This window comes from Euprymna scolopes, chromosome 12 (assembly GCF_053919585.1).
Source record: "Euprymna scolopes isolate OS-2025 chromosome 12, ASM5391958v1, whole genome shotgun sequence".
Lineage (NCBI taxonomy): Eukaryota > Metazoa > Mollusca > Cephalopoda > Sepiida > Sepiolidae > Euprymna > Euprymna scolopes.
The window spans coordinates 62,312,087-62,322,387 of record NC_136493.1 but is presented as its reverse complement, the minus strand read 5'-3'; the positions used below and the strand labels follow the sequence as shown (position 1 = coordinate 62,322,387).

General features: G+C 32.2%; 1 pseudogene; it reads left to right on the top strand.

Moving 5' to 3' along the window:
- The first annotated feature begins 2,589 nt into the window (after positions 1 to 2,589).
- Positions 2,590 to 2,716, top strand: LOC145291813 (U2 spliceosomal RNA; annotated as a pseudogene).
- The last annotated feature ends 7,585 nt before the right edge of the window (positions 2,717 to 10,301 follow it).

Below are 10,301 nucleotides of genomic sequence, written 5' to 3'. Positions count from 1 at the left end.
ACTCTTTATCTGAGAGTACATCTTTCAAACTCCTTGGTCTAACGTTCACAGGAAACATGAGTTGGAACAATTATATTGAAAGCATTGCCAGGGTCGCTACGAAGAAGGTAAGCTCTCTCTACCGTGCTAGAAAACTACCATTCGCCCATGTATGGAGTATTGCTGTCACATTTGGGCTGGTGCATCTGCTGCTAGTCTCTCGCTCCTAGACAAGGTTCAAAGGAGAGTCGCCAATCTGATAGGTCCTGAACAGTCATCTAAGCTTCAGCCTCTATCCCATCGACGAAATGTTGCATCCCTCTGCCTGTTCAACAAGTATTTTAATGGTGAATGCTCTGACGTACTGCAAGCACTTGTGCCCCAACGACGTAAACCCACTCGACGAACCCGACAGGCAGCTAAATCCCACCCACACACAGTAGAGATCCCTAGATGTAAAAGATCTTTCTACTCCAGTAGTTTCTTTCACAGAACCGCTGGACTTTGGAATTCCATTCCAGGTCCCTGCTTCCCCAACTGTACTGACGTGCAGAAGTTCAAATGTAACGTGAACCGACATCTTGCTGCCCAATTCCCTACATAGTACCCCAGTGGTTGTTGCCTCTGATAGTAGCCCCCTACACCAAAGTGGCAATGTGCCTTGTTTGGGGTGAAAATGTAATAAAAAAATATGAGATAATATATATATATATATATATATATATATATATATATATATATATATATATATATATGTTTCCAGATATCATTTTACTACTTGAGATAAAACTTACATGTAAACAAATTACACAACGTTCTCATTTAGATAGCTCAATAGTGCAATGCTAGAGCTATATACTTTTAAGTTTCCTCTTTGCAAGGAACTCATATTACGGTTCATTTTTCAAAATGTTAGGCAGCTCATTCACGCATGGAATAATCCGATTTTCCACACGTTTAACAACTTATAAGCAGGACTTTATTAACATTGTGAGTCAACAGTGTTTTGTTCATAGGCTGTTGTAACTTTGGAATTTTCAGAATATGAGAGGCGATATAATTATTTTCACTGTCAAACAACGTCGCAGCTTGCATGGTCCAGGAAATTAAAAGAAAAAAAACGGAAAACTCCCCAGAGATTTAGGATTATTAGTTAGACACATCCTACCCTGGGATTTGAAACCCGAATTATCCTGCCATCTGCTCGCTAGATCTGTTTGTTGGATGACGTCGCCCTAGTGAGTGTAAAAAATCCTACTTGAGAGATATTGACTTGGGTTCTCAGTGATTGGACAACCACACCTCTCGTTTGAAATGAAGTAGAGTCATTCGATAATGGATTTCGCCGCAGTTTGCTTGATCTCTCTTAACTAAGGGGATTTTTTGTGTGTGGTCCGCTCGCAAGTTATTCGCCTCGCATGCAAGAGATTCGGGTTCCGAATTCCAAATTCGTATGTGTCTTACTGATGAGTTCAATGAGGGCAAAACTCGAATCGTGGACTTCCGGTTTTTTAAATTTCTGTAAATATACAAAACATATCTAAGAACACTGCCAGCCAAATAAATTACCTTTGTGTGAATTTTGAAAAAAGTAGGCTCGCCCGTATCGGAACCGATGAGGAAGGAACTCACGCACACACCCAAAGGGACTTATATATATATATATATATATATATATATATATATATATATATATATATATATATATATTCAAACCTTTAAGTTTTTAATTTTGCATTCCATAACAACAATGCTTTTTAAAAGTGGAACATTTATTACTTAACAAATACACGCCAAACCGGCGTTGTCAGTTATATCAGGCATTTGAGCATTACACTTCATCAACATCTAAAGGAAAACGTGCAAAGCATCAGGACCACGACCATCGTACTTTAAAAAAAAAAGAAAAATCCTGATGAAGCGTCTGTTATGAATCGAAATATCGAATTTAATTTTTAAAAATAAATATGTTTATTTATTTAAGAAATTCTTCACTTTTTAGTTGCGTGCAAGCGACTCTAAAAGTCACTCCGTCGGTCGGTCGGTCGGTCGGTCTGTTGGTTTGTCAACCTGCCGTAACAATTTTGTGCTTGGCCTTTTTGGTTAAGATCAAAGGTCTGTTGTTAATAGATGCTGTTCTAAGCTTTTAAAGCTTTTCTTAGCCTTTTTGCTTAGATCAAAGTGTATGTTGCCAGTCAAGAGTAAAGTCGCCAAAGACTCCATTTTCACTGTAGTAACAAAGACCCTGCAACACTCCCCACCCAGATCTTAAAGGGCCTTGTGCCTAAATTTGTTTTGTAAATTTGAATTTTGCTTTTAATTTATTTTAATTTTACATTGAATTATTTTGATTGTAATTTTCATTTTCACGAAATAAATTAAATATAAAGATCAAAGTGTAGTATCTGTTTCGGCAGATACTGCAAGCAAAGACCATATGTGGGGGCAGGCTCACATATAATACCCTGGTCAATGTAGGGGCTACCCTTCATACTAATTGTCAATATCAAGCTCCCCTATTCCCCGGGGAGTTGGTCCCCATTTCCCCTTCACTCCTCACATTAAAAATCGGCTTTGTGCCAAATTTGTTCGGTGGGGGAGTAAATAAATACCCTTTTCTTGGCCTTTTGGCCAAGATCAAAGTATAGTATTTGTTCTTACTACATGCTGTACTTATTGTTATATAAAGTGGAGGATCACTTTTCTGTATCAATTTAATGTAAAATGATCACCCACTTTACAACCAGTCAGTCTCAAAGCCATTACAGTCATTCTCCAGATCATTCAAGTTGTTTTTGAAGGATTCCAGTTGTTTCTTAAGCATTCTTAAGGTCATTCAGTTCATCCTTAAGTTCATTAAAGTCATTCGAAGTCATGTACTTTTTATTTATTTAAGTCATTTCAGACCAATTTTCGGTCATTTTAGTTTATCTTTAAGAATTTCATGTCAATCATACATTTACGCATTCATTCATTACACGAGAGCACGCGACTAATGGCTATCGGCCTTGTTTGTTCTTCAAACGATTAAATTTTGCATTTAGAATATACATATATATATATATATCAATTATATAAGTCAATCGAAATATCACAGATACACATTATATCTATATATATATATATATATATATATATATATATATATATATATAAATTTCGTAAGGCAATTAAAAAAACGCAATATATATATAAATATATATATATATATATATATATCCATTGAAGTCCATTGAAGAAATACAATATGTATATATACATAATGTGAGATGTTAGTTTTTGACTGTAGAAATAGTATGTACATATATATATTTAATATATATATGTATATATGTATATATAAATATATATGTGTGTGTGTGTGATCAAATTTAGTTCACATGTATTAAACTCCAATCCAATATTTTTCAAAGTGATCAAAACAGCTATTATATGTGCAATCAGATTTCTAAAAAAGTAATATGCATTTCTGTCTTTCTTTTTCTCCTCTCTCTTCTTTTCGCTCTCTCTTTCTCCATATACATACCTGTACACACACACACACACACACACACACACACACACACACACACATATATATATATACAGGGTGGCCGAAAAGTCCCAGGACACTCTATTTTTAATATTTTAATGCTGTTAAATATGATTGATTTTAATATTCTGTGTTTTATTAAAAATACATGTATAGTGTCCTGGGACTTTTCGGTCACCCTGTATATATATATATATATATATATATATATATATATATATATATATATATATATATATATATATACTTGTAGTCATTGACATACAGTCCTGTTTCGGTGTATCACAACTCATCAGTGCCGCTAGACTAGCACCTCTCCCAAGCCAGGGATCGAACCTGGAATCGTCGGGTTGACAGTTGGCAGTTCTTAATTACATTACAGATTTTTAGAAAAGTATATATATATATATATATATATATATATATATATATATATATATACTTTTCTAAAAATATCTATGTCCATTACATATTTTTAGAAAAGTATATACACACACACACGCACACATATATATATATAACTACTTCATTTACTCATATAAAATTAATATACGAAAGTATAGATTTATGCATAAACTTTAAGTATTTACTTCAAAAGTGCTCAATACGTAGGTAGAGCTAGTTAGTAATTTATAAAATATATATGGCGATTAAGCTACACTGAATATTCTGCGTTTCATCCACTCTAGGATTCGTCAAGCTTATGCGCGAATTCTGTGGTTGTTTATTGTTTTTAAATGGTCCTCTTCTGTTGAGGGTTGTAGTTCGCCAATCAGCTTTCTAGGTTCCCCCGCGCCCCTTCCTATCAGCCAATAAAAAATATCTGCCTTAAACCACTAAACTAGTTTTAAAACAGATCCTTTGTTCGATAAAACGCATGCTCATTGGTTGATAGGAAGGGGCGCGGTGGAAACTAAAAAGCTGATTGGCTAACTAAAACCCTCAACAGAAGAGGACCATATAAAAACAATAAACAACCACAAAATTCGCGCATAAGCCTGACGAATCCTAGAGTAGATGAAACGCCGAATATTCAGTGTAGCTTAATCGCCATATATATTTTATAAACTACTATATAAATATATATATATATATATATATATATATATATATATATATATATACTTTTCTAAAAATATCTAATGGACACGTTTCATATATTATTTAGAGGGATACAGTGTATATATGCGTGTTTTTATGTATGTGATTGTCTGTGTTTGTGTCCGCATGTATGATTGTTTCATGCATTACTTGTGTGTATGTATCTGTCTGTGTTTGTAGTTTCAGTTTTAATATAAAATATTGTGACTGCCGCATTATTGAAAGTCATTCTGATCCGTTTCTTTCTTTGTTTCTGTTACTATGGCGCCTTATGCTTGGCTGTTTGACTTACTTAATTTGGAAAGAGAAAGAGTGAATGTGTACATTTGACAATCAAAGTAGAAAAAGAAGAGGTAATACTATTAGAATTTACTTTAACTAATAACCTTTTTTTATATTTTTTATTTGTCTTCGATACAACTCACTTTGCAGTATCGCAACAGTCTTTTCCCATTTATTTCTTGTTGGCACGCAGATTGAGTTTTTCTGGATTTTCACTAGCAATAAATCTCCAATGTATTTCATCATTTTGCGTTCCCTTCTAATAGATGTTTGGTTGGCACTCACCCGCCTCACTATACCCCCTTTGTCTCTTCATGACCATTTTCTCTTGCAGCAAACGATGCAGATGTCATCACATAGAAGGAGGAGCAAATTTGTGATTTTTTTACACGCTTACAGTTTGACCCTCTTTGCTTTTACCCTTTCTGTATTTTGTCTCATTTGTATTTTAACTTACATATCGATACATCTGTTCATATCTTTTGGTTTGCACACTCAATCGTTTCAACTTTCACCTGGATTTGTCAATGCCGCATGTTGTTTAGTGTAAACTGTAATTTCTATTAGTTTATTTTTCATGTCTTTCTAGCGCTTCTACGATTTTTCATATCACAGTAAGCTATTTTGTATGATATTGACTTTAGCTATTTCATACGTGCAATTGCTTAGGTTGGCTGCCACCTAAATTGTTATCCGAGGACTTTCTACGATTTCCATTTTTTTTTCCTAATGGGCTATTATTATTATTATTATTATTATTATTATTATTATTATTATTATTATTATTATTATTATTGTTTTTATTATTGTTATTATTATTATTATTATTATTGTTATTATTATTATTATTATTATTGTTATTATTATTATTATTATTATTATTATTATTGTTATTATTATTATTATTATTGTTATTATTATTATTATTGTTATTATTATTATTGTTATTATTATTGTTATTATTATTATTATTGTTATTATTATTGTTATTATTATTATTATTATTGTTATTATTATTGTTATTATTATTATTGTTATTATTATTATTGTTATTATTATTATTGTTATTATTATTAATATTGTTATTATTATTATTATTGTTATTATTATTATCATTATTATTATTATTATTGTTATTATTATTATTATCATTATTATTATTATTATTATTGTTATTATTATTATTATTATTATTATTATCATTATTATTATTGTTATTATTATTATTATTATTGTTATTATTATTATTATTGTTGTAGTAGTAGTAGTAGTAGTAGTAGTATTGGTAGCAGTACATTTTGTTGCTGTTAATATCATTATTTACAGGACGTTTTTATACATGAATCATAATCAGTGATCGCTCACTGACAATAACAATTAGTATTACGAAGGGTGTGAATAACAACCTCTTCACATTTTCATGACGCTTCGTCTTTTTCTGGTAAACGTTAGAAATCACTTTGCATAATCGTAACTGTTTTTTTTTATCACTAATTTATTGCTGATAACAATTGTCTGCTATTCCTGTAACTTGAGTAGCAATAAACGTCCTCAAGATTTCAGTACTGCTAGCACCCTACAAGTTGGAGGCCTTTCAATCACCATGGATCTTTTATGACTACTTTTTTAGAGGTCAGGTTCGGTTATCTATATATTTATATTGTAGTACGTTCAACCTTAGAAGTGTGGGAAAAGAAATGGGCGACTCATAAGAACACGAGAAGAGTATCATGAATAACTGGACGTAGCTGAAAAAGGGCACATAAACAGAGAAACCGAATCGCTACTGGGAGTTAAACAGATTTATGCAATTAGAACTAACTACATTAAAGCGTAAATAAATAAAATACAGAAAAAATAGCAACTGCAGAGTGATTACAAAGATAGGAAACAGTAATCAAATAATAAGCGAAATGCTGCCAACTAGCCCCCAAAGAACAAGAACAGACACGAATGCGTGGAGAAAGTAGTACACTGAGAACTCTGCAAACGGCTCCACTTCAAACATACAGACAAATGTTATAGGCAAAAACCTGAGATAATACTGGAAAACGAAAACATTAAAATCCTTAAGGGCATAAAAGTGCAAACAGATAAACTTATACAAGGAAGGAGGTCATATGTTATAATAATTTACAAGAAGAAAAGTAACTGCAAAATTATAGATTTTCTTGTTTCGGCAAATTACAGTGTGAAACTGAAAGATACGAAAAAATGAAGACAATATACAGAATATGTCAGACAACTAAAAGACATATGGAACGTGAAGAAAATCAGAATAATACTAATAATTGCAAAGGCAGTAAAAAGAGTCCGTAAAAATCTGGAAGAAATCAAATGAAGATTGAGAATATACAGCGGACAGTAGAGATGAAAATAGCGGAAATCTAATTCACAAACTGTAAATATTCACCTGATATCTATGAAGTGCAACCTGGTATCTGGGAAGTGCCACCTGGAATCTATGAAGTGCAATCTGGTATCTATGAAGTGCAACCTAGTATCTATGAAGTGCAACCTGATATCTAGGAAGTGCAACCTGGTATCTAGGAAATGCAACCTGGTATCTATGAAGTGCAAAGGATTAAAGAAACACTACATGAACCCGAGGGAACTGAAACTGCAAGAAATCATATAAACTCTCTCTCCACCCAAAGCACACTAGCCCTGATTGATACGGCACAAATTAGTCGTTAAGGGTTAAAGATGATAGAAGGATTTAGGAGGGTAAACACTGTGTAAACCTCATATGATTGAGGCCAAAGAGTGCTGTATCATTTAGAAGGCAAGCTCATAACCTAAGTTTACCAATAATCTCTGCCAGTGAGAAATCAATGATAAATGGCTGTTGCGATAACGTAAAGTCATTTCCAAATGTTATCGAGAGAAGTGAAGAGTACTGGAAATTGGAGGAGACTTGTTTTCACCCAGACTCGAGGGAACACTACCGGTTATTATTAGTGAGTAATGGCATGAAGGCGCTTCAAGAAAGCGTATGACAGAATCCCTCAAACATCAATAGTAAAATTCCTGATAATTAACAAAATACCAGACAAGATTATCAATTTGATTGGAAACGCAATAAGAACATGGAGACTTAAACTTACAGTTAATGAAAAATTCATAACTGAGATAAAAATACAAAGAGATTCACTACTATTGTTCGTCATAACCATGATATTCTTTAAATGCCAAGTCAGATACAAGTTCACTAATATAAATGAAGGAATGCAGCATTGAAACTTTTTGCAAGAACCGAAAAAGAGCGATATTAATAAACACAGCAATAATCGTACGATAGGAATTAGATATGGAAAAGTGCGCACTGCTACTTATCAGGGGAAAAAATAGAAAAAAAACGGAAGGTATGATACTACCCAACCAAGCGAAGATAAGGGCACTAAATGAAAATGAGACCTCCAATACCTGGGAATTTTTGAAACAGACAAGATCAAAACAATAGAAATTAAAGAAAAAATTGAATAAAAGTTATAAAAACATTGACAATATCACTAGCTAGCTACTCCGAACCGTTTATAGGTTTGACTAAAGAAGAACCGAGTAAATTCAACCAGAAGAAATGTGATGTCGACGCACAATGCACTATATTTAAAACACGATGCTGATCGATCTTAATTTAAAAGGAAAGACTGGGAAAATGACTGATTAGTATAGAAGTATAAAAGACTATGTGAAAGACAACAAAAAGAATTGGAATATACAGTACGCAATAGAATGTACAGTACGCAATAGAATATACAATACGCAATAGAATATACAGTACGCAATAGAATATACAATACGCAATAGAATATACAGTACGCAATAGAATATACAATAGGCAATAGAATATACAGTACGCAATAGAATATACAGTACGCAATAGAATATACAATACGCAATAGAATATACAGTACGCAATAGAATATACAATACGCAATAGAATATACAGTACGCAATAGAATATACAATAGGCAATAGAATATACAGTACGCAATAGAATATACAGTACGCAATAGAATATACAGTACGCAATAGAATATACAATAAGCAATAGAATATACAATACGCAATAGAATATACAATACGCAATAGAATATACAATACGCAATAGAATATACAATACGCAATAGAATATACAGTACGCAATAGAATATACAATAGGCAATAGAATATACAGTACGCAATAGAATATACAGTACGCAATAGAATATACAGTACGCAATAGAATATACAATAAGCAATAGAATATACAATACGCAATAGAATATATAGTACGCAATAGAATATACAATACGCAATAGAATATACAATACGCAATAGAATATACAGTACGCAATAGAATATACAATAAGCAATAGAATATACAATACGCAATAGAATATACAGTACGCAATAGAATATACAATACGCAATAGAATATACAGTACGCAATAGAATATACAGTACGCAATAGAATATACAATACGCAATAGAATATACAATACGCAATAGAATATACAGTACGCAATAGAATATACAATAAGCAATAGAATATACAATACGCAATAGAATATACAGTACGCAATAGAATATACAATACGCAATAGAATATACAGTACGCAATAGAATATACAGTACGCAATAGAATATACAATAAGCAATAGAATATACAGTACGCAATAGAATATACAGTACGCAATAGAATATACAATACGCAATAGAATATACAGTACGCAATAGAATATACAGTACGCAATTGAATATACAATATGCAATAGAATATACAGTACGCAATAGAATATACAGTACGCAATAGAATATACAATACGCAATAAAATATACAGTACGCAAACCAGGGGGAAAAAGAGAAAATGAAGGAATCGAAAAAGAAACAACTACACAGACGGTTCAAAAGGATGACAAAAGATGAAACTCACAAACACACTTGGACATAGTTAGGAAAAGTACGCCTAAACAGAACCTGACTCCCTAATAATAGTTGCCCAAAATAACGTGATTACAACCAACTACAATAAAGCAATGATCTAAAAAAAACCAAAAAACAACAACAAATGCAAACTGTAGACAAAAACAACAAAACAAAAAACCCGACAAACTACATAATAAGCTAATGGAGGAAACTAGTTCCAAAACAACGCAAGTATAGACAGGATCAAGTAGGAAAGGCAAATTTATTTGCATGTTATCGAAAGAAGTGGATAGTACAAGAAATCTGGTGAGACTTGGAACATCACAGTAAAACTAATAATTGACCGCACTTAATGAAAATGGCCATTAAATAACAGGGCCTTCTGGAAGCAAAAATGAATAAAGATAAAACAGATACTTAAAAACACCTGAAAAGAAAAAAAAGCTTACTGAAATGAAACTGTATAGCAGAAAATTAATAAAAGAAATTAATACT